Source organism: Spinacia oleracea, chromosome 3, assembly GCF_020520425.1.
Source record: "Spinacia oleracea cultivar Varoflay chromosome 3, BTI_SOV_V1, whole genome shotgun sequence".
Lineage (NCBI taxonomy): Eukaryota > Viridiplantae > Streptophyta > Magnoliopsida > Caryophyllales > Amaranthaceae > Spinacia > Spinacia oleracea.
Window position 1 is genome coordinate 109,467,943 of NC_079489.1, and position 14,674 is coordinate 109,482,616.

Consider the following 14,674-nt stretch of genomic DNA (forward strand, 5'->3'; position numbering starts at 1 on the left):
GTACTGTTCAATCCCATGCCAAGCTACTATGCCAGAGATATGACCCCTGAAAGACATGCTGCCTGGGATGCGGATCTCAAGAAGGTTATGAGTCTCATGCTGAACAACATCCCTGATGATTGGGCTAGGAGGTTTGTAGCTTACAAACCTTTTATGTTCATCAAGAATCTGAGGGATATTTGTCGTGGAAACACGGAGGACTGAGACCTAAATGTCCATGAGTTGATCGAATCAATATCAGGCCTGAAGGTTGGTTCTCATAACAGATGTTTTAGGATGGAAGTCCAAGAAACACATGTTCAGGTCCTTCGCACTAAACAAAGGGTTGGTGTTCCACTAAGGTTTCATGTAGACTTTATGCTTTCATTATTTGGACGTTTAAGTCTGCTAGGATCACCAATAAGCGAAAGGATGGCAGTCTCAATCTTACTCAATTCACTCCACAATGGGTTTGGTCGCTTTAAGCAATTATACATGAGTGAACCAAGAGAAGAAACAGTTGAAGAGTTTGTTCACCTAGTAAAAAAGGATGAGATAATACTCGACTGTGAAGCCAAGGATTTACTCAAGGCTAAAGGGAGACCCTTCAAGAAAGGAGGAAAGTCCAAGGGCAATACTGAGTCAGCTCCCAGAAAGAAGACAAAGCAGGACAAGTCCACATCAAGCTATCTTTATTGTGATGGAATTGGCCATTACAAGAGAGAATGTCCAAAACTTAAGGAAGATCAGAAGAACGGAACGGTCGTTCCATCTTCAGGTATTTTTGTTATAGACTGTGTACTTGCTAATTCAACTTCTAGGGTATTAGATACAGGTTGTAGCTCACACTTATGTTCCAATTCACAGGGACTAAGAAGAAGTAGAAGATTAAGCAAGGGTGAAGTCGACTTACGAGTGGGAAATGGAGCACGGATTGCTGCATTAGCTGTAGGAAATTATTATTTGTCGTTGCCCTCTGGGCTAGTTTTGGAACTGGAAGAATGTTTCCATGTTCCAAGTCTTACTAAAAACATAATTTCTGTTTCTTGCTTAGATGCTAAGGGATTTTCCTTTTTAATAAAAGACAATAGTTGCTCGTTTTATTTTAAAGAGATGTTTTATGGATCTGCTAGATTAGTCAATGGACTTTATTTACTAGATCACGACAAACAAGTTTATAACATAAATACCAAAAAGGCCAAAAAGAATGATTCAGATCTCACCTATCTGTGGCATTGTCGATTAGGCCATATTAACATGAAGCGCATAGAAAGACTTCAAAAGGAAGGAATTCTAGAACCATTTGACTTAGAGGATTATGGTAAGTGCGAATCATGTTTACTTGACAAAATGACAAAGAAACCTTTCTCTAAAGTTGGAGAAAGAGCAACTGAACTATTGGGTTTAATCCAAACAGATGTATGTGGACCAATGAGTACAAATGCTAGAGGTGGTTTCAGCTACTTTATCACTTTCACTGATGACACTACTACAAAAAACCCTTTTGGAGTCGCCTCTTAACCACCTACAGAGTCGCCTCATGGGCGACTCCACAGGGGGCGATTCTATAGGTACCCCCTTTACGTGTCGCATGTGACCCGACACTGTTAGGCTGTTTATGTGTCCCCTCTTATGTTGGAAGCGACTCTGTAGAGGAAATCTATGAATTTGTATGTACCTTTTCGAGTCGCTTACTTCATTTGAGGCGACACATATGGTACTCTATGGTGTCGCCTGTATTTTTAGGCGATGCATATGGTGGTCTATCGTGTCACCTGTTTTGTTTGAGGCGATGTAATGTACTCTATGGTGTCGCCTACTTCGTTTTAGGCGACGCATATAGTGTTAGGTTATGATTCATATGACAGTTCATAAATCATGCGGAAAAACCATAAAGCCAGGAAACATATTATTTACACATAATCATTTAGCATAGTTTAGATGCATACTCTTTGTTGCGTGCCTTCCCTAGCTGCGCCCGAACCGAACAAGAACAAGTCTTTAGGACTCCAAGTGTCGTCCCTCCGTAGATAGTCCACAGCACGTCCGGATCCGCCTTAAGATTGACCAACTAGAATCGCCCTTAAGGTTCTAATATTTTCGGTTGGGTAGGCAAGAATATTGGCTGATTTTTCTGCTTAAAAATCTTAGTTTTGAATACTTAAAAACTTGTATATAAATAATGACCCCTAGGCCTTTATTTATAGAGTTATGGAAAAGGAATCGCAATCCTAGTAGGATACGAATTAATTGAAATTAGAATCCTACATGAATTCTATTTAATTAATTTATCTAATTAGGAATAGGAATTTAATCACACACTAACTCTTGCAGTTTTAGGAATCACGCATGAGCACAAACTCACACACACACACGGCAGCCACAAGGGCTGCCCATGCGTATGCGAGCAGCAGCCCATGCAGCGCGGCCCACGCATCCGTGGCCTTGGTGCGCTCTGGGCTTGTGGCGTGCGTGCTTGCTGGGCGATGGCCCGGCTTCGTGCTGGGCCTTCGTCCGGCAGGCCTCGTCCGATGCTAATTCGTACGATACGCTTCCGATTAAATTTCCATTTCCGGAATCTATTTCCGATACGAACAATATTTAATATTTCCGATTCCGGAATTAATTTCCGTTTCGAACAAATATTTAATATTTCCGTTTCCGGAATTATTTTCCGATTCCGGTAATATTTCCGATTCTGACAATATTTCCGTTTCCGGCAATATTTCCGATTCTGGTAATATTTCCATTTCCAATAATATTTTCCGATACGTACCATGTTTCCGTTTCCGGCAACATCTACGACTTGGATAATATTCATATTTCCGATACGATCCATATTTCCGTTTCCGGCAATATCATCGTTTCCGGAGTATTCATTTCTTGCCTGTGACGATCTTAGCTCCCACTGAAACCAAGATCCGTCGGTTCCGAATATTCATAGATGGAGTATTTAATGCCATTAAATACTTGATCCGTTTACGTACTATTTGTGTGACCCTACGGGTTCAGTCAAGAGTAAGCTGTGGATTAATATCATCAATTCCACTTGAACTGAAGCGGCCTCTAGCTAGGCATTCAGCTCACTTGATCTCACTGAATTATTAACTTGTTAATTAATACTGAACCGCATTTATTAGACTTAACATAGAATGCATACTTGGACCAAGGGCATTATTTCCTTCAGTCTCCCACTTGTCCTTAGGGACAAGTGTGCATTTCCTAATTCCTTTGTCGCTCGATGCTTGCTCTTGAACATAAGGTAAGAGTTGTCATCCTTATTATGTCCAGAGGTGTTCCTCGGTTTCAGAGTTCAACTGATCAAATAAACAGATAATCATAGCCTATGATTCATCCGAGCACGGCCATGCATTTCACAGTTTCTAGCTCTCCGAGTGGCCTTGTACAACTTTTAAGCATCTCTTCCCGATTTATGGGAGGACAATCCCAATCTTGCGATCTTGAGATTAGACTTCGTTTGATAGGTGATTACCTGAGCGTTGCCTTTATAGCCTCCTTTTACGGTGCGACGGTTGGTCAACGTCAAGGCAACCAGTTCTCAAACAAGTAATCTCAAATCACTCAGGTATTGAGGATTTAGTGTCTAATAATTTAATGAAATTTACTTATGACAGACTTTCATCTCTTACAGTAAAGTTTCATAGGTCTTGTCCGATACTAGTCTTCCCAAAGTAAGTATCTATGCAAATGATTATGACATTGCCATGTCCACATAGTTCAAGAAACAGAACTACTAGTCATCTTGCATTCTAATCGTCTAACGTTTTCTATGCGTCCAATTTTATAGAAAACTCCGATTAGGGACCATTTTCAACCTTTGACATTCAAGTTCACTTGATAGACATTTCTTAGTCACAGGACTGGTCCTGACAGTCTATCTTGAATATATCGTCAAATTTGAAGGGACTCATCATTTAATACTAAACCAAGATTAAATGGAATATGAAAATACATTTCATATATGATAAATGTTCAACCCAAATGTTTTATAACCATGGGCCTCATACCCATCTTCTAAAACAATTCATGGAATTCAAAGCTATGCTTGATTTCCAGTGCTACAACGTGAGTGTTGCTTCTCACTTGTTGCATAGGTTTAGTTATCATGCTTTGCCAATCTCAATATCCTTTTCATCGAATGTTCTTCGAGATATGATGATAAGATCTTTTCGAGTTTGTTTATTATGTGATCTAGTCTTTCTTACTTCGATGGTGGTTTTACTCATTTTGCAATGAAGAACCATCAAGATAGCAGACGTTTTTCTTGCTTCAAGAGTGGTTCTACGCATTTTTCAATGAAGAACCATCAAGCCAGCAGATAGGTGATCTACCCAAGTTCAGTGAAGAACTTTAAACAACCCTGTTTTATTGCTTCTTAGGCAATAATTACTTTTACTTCAACTGTATAGGTTGCTAGTGATGCTTTGTTTGGATTTACCTATCCAGGCAGTTCATAGATATGTGGAAGATTCTCCAACTATATCTTGGAACATAGAAATTATTATTTTAATTTCCCACGCAACAACTCATGGTCTCCAACCCATGTTGCCATTTCAAAACACGATGCTCTATAGCTCGTCCTTATCAATGGTTAACTCCAAAGGGTCTTGCTTGATCCTTTGCCAGTGTTTATGCGTGTAGCATCAATATTTAGCATATCTTTATTTCCTTGAATCAAGAACTATTCCTATGTACCTTTTCAAGTACCATAAGTATTCTTGATCTCAATCTAGTTGATCTTCACTTAGATCAATAGAGATTGGTATATGTTCGTCATGCCTAAAGTCATACGATACGTTTTTGGCGATCCTCATATTATATCATACATGATAAATTCTTTTGCAGAATAATTCCCAATTGAATTCTATTCATGTAACTTTAGCTTATCTAGTTTCAGTAGATACTAAATTCAGCTAAATTCTTTGACATATAATATAGGTTAAGAATCTTATTTAGATCCTTTGATGTTTAACTTAGTAAATGCTTATACATAGTTCAAACATCTTTTACTTAGATTTATTCACATGGGTCGAATATTTCCAATGGAGACTTTCGTGTTTGATTTAGTAAATGCCATTACTTAATCCAAAACAATATCATAAGATCTTTGTAAATAGATCTTAATACCCAGTATGTACTAAGTTTCGCCATGGTCCATCATTGATGAATAATTTCAAATCTAAGTAATTAGCATTTGAATGTTATTTCACAATAGAGAGATATGTGTGTGATACACATAGGACCAAATAAGTTTTTATGTACTCCCACTAAACTTCTTATACATCTATAAGAATCATGTATATTTTATGAAACTAAAATGCTTATTAGCTTCACTTAAAATACAGTTCCAATTCCCAATTGCTTGCTTAAATCTGTACTTAGATTTTATAAGCTAGCTTTCCTTTTCAAGCATTTATTTGGATCCACAAATTCTATGACATGCCATGTACATATTATATTCCAACATTTGATTGAGGAATACGTTTTGTCATCCAATTGCCATATGTACCAATATGCAATTATTGCTTGAATTATAGACTTAAGCATTACGATTTTGCATGAGGTTTCAACACAATCCACGTCATGAATTTGCTTGTAACCTTTAGCAACTAATCTAGCTTTGCGTGTGAACACAATTTCATGTTTGATGGTTTTTATCTTTAAAACAAACCTTGCAACCAATAGGTGTGAAACTATTCTTGCAAATCAACAAAATTTCAATTTTGTCATCAAAACATTGAGTATGTTTTATGGCCTCTAACCATTTAAAACATTTAGTCTATATATGGCCTCTAACCATTTTAGGGAATCTGGGTTTTGTCATAGCTTTCTTACAAGTCACAAACTCATTAATCTACATGATAACAGTTTGACTGCAAGTTGTAGGTTTCTTCACTATTTAATAGAAGAATCTCATAGTTTCAGTGACTTGAATTCTATGCCTACTTGGGTATAGAACATCAAACAATAGAATATCAATAGCCACTTGAAAGTCCTTTGAATATTCTGTTCTCCTTGAAGCACTTGTGAAGTCTTCTAAGAGATGTCTATTCTTTAAAGCCACTTCTAAAGTCCTTAAAGAATAAGTTCGGATTTTCTGAAGAACTTCGAAAAACCTTCGGAATGTCCGTTTATGTTTGTTGTTCGCCTCGAAGACTTTCGAGGTCTATTTTCTCCCACTTGTCATTTTGGAAACGAATCTCCAAAAGGACATTATTTCGAGCAAACAAACATTATGTTCTCAAAAATTCGTGGTAGAAACAATACCCTCGTGTCTCATTTGAATAAATCACAATGAAACATATATCTAGACTTGGGCCTTAGTTTGTTGAATAACAAACACTAAGCTCCCACTGAGTTTAGCAACTCTTTAGATATATATATAATTGAAAAGATATCCTGAAATTACTTTTCAATAGCTTTGACGAATTTGGTTTAGTTTGGTGGTAGTTGAGCATTTTGTTTTAGAAATTATAGGAAAAGTCTTTATGATCCATCATTGATCGAATCAAGTACTAATTGACTTCGATTATTCCAACTAAGATATGCCATATCTTAAGGACCTAGATTGTGAAATTACAACACACAATCATTGATGATCATATTTGGTCTCAAGTAATCATCAACATGATCTAACCTAGATCTTTATGATTTCTTGCCAAGTGGATTTTATACTTCTGAATCTTTGAACTAGCCAAACAGATTCAACTTATATCACATTTGAGTAAATAAACCTATATTCACTCAAATCCATGTGAAATAATAAAGTCATAAAACCTTTCTTTAGCTTTGAACTCTATCGTCTAGGCGTTCTAACAATAGTTCATATTCTTTGTTACTTTCAACAAGTAAGACTAGCTTGTCTTAAGTTGATCTAGAAATCAACCAACTTTCAAAAGTCCATCAAAATAGAGCTTTTGAATGTTAACTTGTTGATATGGTCTAAGCAACAATGCCAAAGATTAGTGGAACTCAAATCAAGAAGTTGATTTGAACCTAGTAAAGTTTTTTAAAGAGTTGTTTGTTTTAATCAAGCATATTGACTCAACCTGTAATTGACCATTTCATTCAAATAAACAAACAAACATTGTTTTTGTTTTTCTTGAATGTGAGTCTTTCTGTGTTTGAAACAGAAATTTAGGTATGCTGATTATGGAACAAAATAGCCATTAAGTTCCAGCCTTTGAAAGGACTTAAAACAAACTTAGATGACCCTACAACTAATGTAGCATTGCCATGCTTCATTTCCCACTTGTAGGTCATTAGTGTATCCTAGCTTCCATCGTTTGAGTTATTACCGAAGTAAGAACCTCAAGCGGTATATGATACCAAGGAAGTTTGATTGCTAGGTCACTTCACTTTAAATATAAACTTATAGGTAGAAACGGAATCGTAATTCCTTTCATTTGTTCCTTTGTTTTCCTATTTCTTGTACCCTTTCTTATAGTCTTAAGAATTGAATTCTTTAGTGTTGACTTTTATACTTTGTTAGACATGTTCAATGTCACCAACAAGGTTCTTTACCATTTTAATTTATGTTGAATATTTTGTTTCAACTAGATGATCTTACCAGAAGCTTCTAAAGTTCTCTAAGCATCGATCTATTCGAATGTCTAGGGACTAGACTCATTCGAGAATTAAATGGACAAAGATATTAGGTTGTTAACCATTGGTAAAGCTGAGCGTATTAAACTCAATGCTTTATGATCTCAAAACTACAGTGTATTTTGAATTCACAAGCACCAATTGGTTTGCCATTCGATTTTGACGTTCGAAAACAACCATAAAAGTCGCTATAAGAAACGTACATTTTAAATTGCTCACTTTCTCTCATTTCCGTGAATCGTTCTTGGATTCACTACCAATCGAGGAAATTTACTGTTACCTTTCTAAAAGGATTTATTGCAGTGCAAGATATTTAATTATAAACAATAATTAAAACATACATTGAAGCATGCAAAGTTTAAACATTTATCATGAATAATAACTTGAAATTAAAGCAACCATGCAATTCAAACAAGTTATTAGCATTTTATTCGATTTTATTGTTCCGGCAGGTGTGAATAAAATGATTCCAAGACCCTAAAACCATTGAAGAATTAAGCACAGTTTGTCGACTCAATTCTAAAACATTTTAGGTAAGCAAAAGCCTTTTGCTAATAGTCTAAAAACTACTCTTGGTTGATAGGTACGTCTAAGAACTTGTTAGGTAAGCCTATCGATTTTGCCACGACATAAAAGGACTCCTTACTTATATCGTTGAGTTTCACCAAAACTAACATGTACTCACAATTATTTGTGTACCTTGCCCCTTTAGGACCAATAAGTAACACCTCGCTGAGCGAAAACTATTACTAGATTGATGTAAAGGATATCCAAGCAAGTGTATATTTTGGCATGGCACCTTTTAACTCAATTTTTAAGTTTGGAACTTAAGGCTCTTACTATGTTGGTTAGATTTTAAGTGAACTAAAATCCTTAATCATGCAACATAATCAAGCTTTTGATCTCATGCATTTTAAGACATATTTAAAACAATAAATAACTTAAAACATGCATAAGATATTTGTGATCTAGTATGGCCCGACTTCATCTTGAAGTTTTGACTTCAAAGTCCGTCTTGAAAATCTCCGTGGGAGGCACCATTTTCTTCAAATAGGATAAGCTATAACTAATTACAACTATTTGATGGTACGCAGACCATATTTGAATTGAAAAATAACTTTGGTGCTTTAGACCAATTACATTCAAATTAATGGTACACAGACCATATTTTCTATCCTATTTGGGCCATACTAGTCACTTCATAACCTGCAAAACAGTACATATACAATATATACCATTCACCCATTCATTATCATGAATGGCCCACATAGCTGGTTAGTAAAACACATTATGCATCACGTAAACATTTGCAGCAATTAATCAAGGGCACCAATAATCTACCAATTATTCAGTCCTTATTAATTCTAATCAAGTTGTTTTAACCTTAAGGATTTGTAGACCTAATCAAGAGTTTATGACTAAAAAGCGCTCCCACTTAAACCAATAAATTCATATGCTTTACTAATTTTAAACATAAAATTGTATTTCTAGTCTAACCGGAAACATACAAATTTAATTAAAATTTAAAGCTCATATAAATTTATAATTGAATCCAAAAATTTAATTTAATTTCAGTCGCATTTAAATTAATTCATGATTTTAATTTTAGTAAAATAATTAGAATAAATTCCATTTATTATAATTATAATATTCAAAATTAAAATCCAAGAAATTAATTCAAATTATTAATTTTAAAATTAATTAAAATTACGTGAACTGAAATTTTCAAATTAAACATTCAAAACGATCTAATCGTAACGCAAACACCCTACGCGTTGCACGCCCATGGGCCGTACGCACACAGCCATTGCTGGCCATGTGCGCGCAGCCCATGCGCTCGTCGCATAGCTGCTGCTGTCCTATCACAAGCCTCCGCACAGCGCCCCATCGCACGCGAGCTATCGCTCGCAGTGCGCGCGCGCGAGATCGCTCGCTGGGCGCGCGACATCGCTCGCTGGGCGCGCTGGCTCGCTCGCTGTGCGCGCGAGCCATCGCTCGCTGGGGCGCGACATCGCTCGCTGGGCGGGCGACATCGCGCGCTGTGCGCGCGAGCCATCGCTCGCTGGGGCGCGACATCGCTCGCTGGGCGGGCGACATCGCGCGCTGTGCGCGCGAGCCATCGCTCGCTGGGGCGCGACATCGCTCGCTGGGCGGGCGACATCGCGCGCTGTGCGCGCGAGCCATCGCTCGCTGGGGCGCGATATCGCTCGCTGGGCGAGCGACATCGCGCGCTGTGCGCGCGAGTAGTGCTGGGCGCAGCGCTCGTGGCACGCGAGCTTGCGCTCGCTGCGCGCGAGGCTGCGCGCACTTGTGCGAGGCAGCGCGCGTTGTGGCGCAGCTCGCTTGCTGCCCACACGCGACTGCCTTGGCTCGCCCCTCGCCCATGCCCATTCGTTCATTGCTCGTGGCACACGACACAAGGCAGGGCTGCTGCCTTGTGCTCGTGCACTACGCCCTTGCTCATTGCATTCGTGCCGCACGGGCGACGAGCTCCCTTGCTCGTCGTCGCATGCCCGCATTATACAACACCCCTTAAGGGTAACACGAAGCGTCCATTGCTTCGTGCGTGCAAGTTATTTGAACGAATCGCATAAAAATTTAAAATTTTATATTTAAAATTAATGACAAATTAATAAATAATATTAATTTCATAATTTTAGGGCGAAAAAATCGAAAATTTATTATCCAATTGATTTCCGATTGATATGGATTCAAGTCTAGGTCATAAAAATTTAAAATTTATCGTAAATTTACAATTTTTTATGGTGGTTTTTAATCATAGGTTTCTAATTAAATTACAATTAATTATGAAAATCAAATTAATTCTAAATTATTCTAATTTTCAACAAATTAATCATAATTACAAATTAGATTGCATAATTAACAAGACTAGGCATTCAAACTTGTTAAACATATGCAGTAGGTCAATCAAAAATTCAAGATTTATCAACAAGAATCGCAAATATTTAATTTAACATCTTAAATTTACGAAATTTTGCATTCGAAAAACTAAAACCTTCGAAAAGTCATAGTTAGGCTTCGAATTTGAGAATTCTGGGTTCGGCAGAAAAATACTATTTTTGTCAAAATTTTAGAATGCCTTTTACATGCGGAATTGACACAAAAATCACTCAATTCGGATGAGTAATGAAGAAACTGCCGAAAAACTGCGTACGTATAATTAAATAAACGCAATTTGCAATTAATTAACAATTACGAAAATTAATCACCCCTTTTAATTCTTGCAAATTTGTAATATTTAACCATGTTCATGCAATTTAGATTATGAAAATAATAAGGGGCTCGTGATACCACTGTTAGGTTATGATTCATATGACAGTTCATAAATCATGCGGAAAAACCATAAAGCCAGGAAACATATTATTTACACATAATCATTTAGCATAGTTTAGATGCATACTCTTTGTTGCGTGCCTTCCCTAGCTGCGCCCGAACCGAACAAGAACAAGTCTTTAGGACTCCAAGTGTCGTCCCTCCGTAGATAGTCCACAGCACGTCCGGATCCGCCTTAAGATTGACCAACTAGAATCGCCCTTAAGGTTCTAATATTTTCGGTTGGGTAGGCAAGAATATTGGCTGATTTTTCTGCTTAAAAATCTTAGTTTTGAATACTTAAAAACTTGTATATAAATAATGACCCCTAGGCCTTTATTTATAGAGTTATGGAAAAGGAATCGCAATCCTAGTAGGATACGAATTAATTGAAATTAGAATCCTACATGAATTCTATTTAATTAATTTATCTAATTAGGAATAGGAATTTAATCACACACTAACTCTTGCAGTTTTAGGAATCACGCATGAGCACAAACTCACACACACACACGGCAGCCACAAGGGCTGCCCATGCGTATGCGAGCAGCAGCCCATGCAGCGCGGCCCACGCATCCGTGGCCTTGGTGCGCTCTGGGCTTGTGGCGTGCGTGCTTGCTGGGCGATGGCCCGGCTTCGTGCTGGGCCTTCGTCCGGCAGGCCTCGTCCGATGCTAATTCGTACGATACGCTTCCGATTAAATTTCCATTTCCGGAATCTATTTCCGATACGAACAATATTTAATATTTCCGATTCCGGAATTAATTTCCGTTTCGAACAAATATTTAATATTTCCGTTTCCGGAATTATTTTCCGATTCCGGTAATATTTCCGATTCTGACAATATTTCCGTTTCCGGCAATATTTCCGATTCTGGTAATATTTCCATTTCCAATAATATTTTCCGATACGTACCATGTTTCCGTTTCCGGCAACATCTACGACTTGGATAATATTCATATTTCCGATACGATCCATATTTCCGTTTCCGGCAATATCATCGTTTCCGGAGTATTCATTTCTTGCCTGTGACGATCTTAGCTCCCACTGAAACCAAGATCCGTCGGTTCCGAATATTCATAGATGGAGTATTTAATGCCATTAAATACTTGATCCGTTTACGTACTATTTGTGTGACCCTACGGGTTCAGTCAAGAGTAAGCTGTGGATTAATATCATCAATTCCACTTGAACTGAAGCGGCCTCTAGCTAGGCATTCAGCTCACTTGATCTCACTGAATTATTAACTTGTTAATTAATACTGAACCGCATTTATTAGACTTAACATAGAATGCATACTTGGACCAAGGGCATTATTTCCTTCATATAGTACTCTACGGTGTCGCCTGCTTAGTTTGAGGTGATGCATATAGTACTCTATGTTGTCGCCTACTTCGATAGAGGCGACTCATATGGTACTCTTTAGTGTCGCGAATTTTGTTTGAGGCGATGCATATGATACTATATAGTGTCGCCTCATTTGTTAGAGGCGATGCATATTTTAGCTTCTACTATTGAGTCGCATAAGTGCAACCTATGTAGGACTCGAACCTACATATACGTGCGTGGCACATTGCTTTACCATTTGAGCTAATAGGCTTTCAAGAATAATTAATGGTAGTACTACTTGAAATACTCGGCTAAAAATAGGGAAAAGTCATTTCAGATGCCGACTTTTTGTATAATGAATAAATGAATAATACATCCTTCACAGGAAAGAGATCATCTTTTAGAATTATACCTGTAAGAATTTCAAACCCAAAATCATAGGATCTTGGGTATGTGTGTGTTAGAAGTTTAAGTAGAACATCTGTCTTAAACACAAACTCCCATGGATACAATGTAAGGGTTACTTGATGCATCTTTTGAGATAATCCAAGGATTTGGGAGTCCACTTGCTGTAGAAAAGCGGACATCAAAATGATTTAGTCTTCATTCTTTTCAGTTGTATAAACAAAGAAAACATAACTACATAATATAAAGGCTTTGTCACCATAGATTCCAAGTCATCTCCCTTGGGTTTGTTAATAAAATTGGACAACTTGGCCTCTGCTGTCTATCTTCATCAATCCATAATCAGATGCACGGCTGGTATAAGGCGTAAATGAAGCAGTTATTCAGGAGTTAATATGGATAATGTTTATACCTTATTGATACAATACTCATCAGAATATCAATAAGTTTGTAGCATCCTACAACATTAACCTGTATTGTGAATTCAAATTTACTTACAACAGGTGTTGTTCTGCTGGTATGAGGAAACAGTTGAGCTCATGCACCTCCTCGCAATATAATTGATTCCCTGTATGTGATCCATCATTGTTATGACCTCGGTCATAACCAAGTTCCAACCTGCAGAAGAAAGGTAACCTGAAATAAGAGCAGCGTATACAAAAAACGACCACAAAAAAAATTCTCATCATCTTTAAGTGCTAAAATTTCTTCATTGGTACTTGGAATTTTGCTAAACTTTCTTCATCTGTACTTGGTAGCACCCAAAATTTATGTACCAACGCTATCTAAAAAAAGTACAGGTTGAAAGATAAATAGATAGATACTGAGATTACGTTGTTTCTAAAGTGTAGAGGTTGAAAGAAAAATAGATAGATACTGAGATTACCTTGTTTCTAAAGTGATTAAGTAACATAATAATATCAAACTACTGTCTAAGCTCGATAGCTTCGTTATTTTTAGCAGACATTTTTCAACATCTTCAATGCATTACTGCAAAAAAATTCTAGGATATAACTTAGACGGTGACATTAAATTTACTAATCATGATACAAATTTTAGCTTTCAATATTCCAGGCCAATAGAGTAAATGACATACCTTGACTGTCTCATCTTGTCTCCTTTTGTTTAAAGCTCGCTTGAAAGCTCATGTTCTATTGTATAAAAACACAAGAGAAGTAGAAAGGTAGTCAGACTTACTAGTTCCTCAACATGTTTAATTGCATGGCTATCTCAATTCAATGTGATGTTAATGTTGAATCTCTTTACATAACTCCTCAACGACTCATCTTTCCCTTGCTGAATTCAACTCAGATGCACACTTATCTTATTTTCTTCTTTGTGAGCCATGAACCGGGTGGAAAATAATAGCTCAAGATCGGAGAAATAACTAATGGTTCCAGCAGGGAGTCTCTCAAACCACTTAGACGCTACACCCTTCAATGTGCCTGGAAAATACTTGCACCATGTGGACTCAGTTGTTCCTTTCACGTACATGTGATGCCTATAAGCTAGAAGATGCATATCTGGATCGTCGTCCCGTCATAGGCATCAATGTTAGGCGGCTTAATCTTGGGCTCTTTAGGTGCTCTCATGATGTTGTCTGCAAAGGGGGTGGAGTGACCGATGGCCAGATGGGATACTCCTTGTTGAATGTGATACATAGGGTCTTGGTACTGCGAGTATGGATGTCGCCGAGAAGGTTCCTACCGCCGGGTATGCAAACTCGGGTGGGTAGCTCGCGGACTTGTCTGACTTAAATGCGTGTAAGTCGGACGAGGAAGAGGCCTGTCCTGCATAGCCGGGTTGGAACCCTGTTTCAGAGAGCTCAGATTCAAAATCAGGCACTAGCTCAGCCTGTGGTTGTCCACGTCCTCGAGACGTTTCTCCAATCAGCCGGTGAGGCAACCTGCGCGGCAGGTGAGTTTGAGTCGGATTGGCTTGATTCCATGGTAACCGCCTTCTGGCGTCTTCCTCCGCCTGCCTAGTCCAAACATTCGGGGGA

General features: G+C 37.9%; 1 long non-coding RNA gene across 1 annotated transcript; it reads right to left on the reverse strand.

The window, feature by feature from the left end:
* Positions 1-12,734: 12,734 nt before the first annotated feature.
* On the reverse strand, positions 12,735-13,884 carry LOC110803773 (uncharacterized). Its single transcript, XR_002537577.2, has 3 exons — positions 13,769-13,884; positions 13,171-13,290; positions 12,735-13,026 (listed from the first exon to the last, which is right to left on the reverse strand). It is a non-coding gene; the product is annotated as an uncharacterized lncRNA (long non-coding RNA).
* Positions 13,885-14,674: the final 790 nt, after the last annotated feature.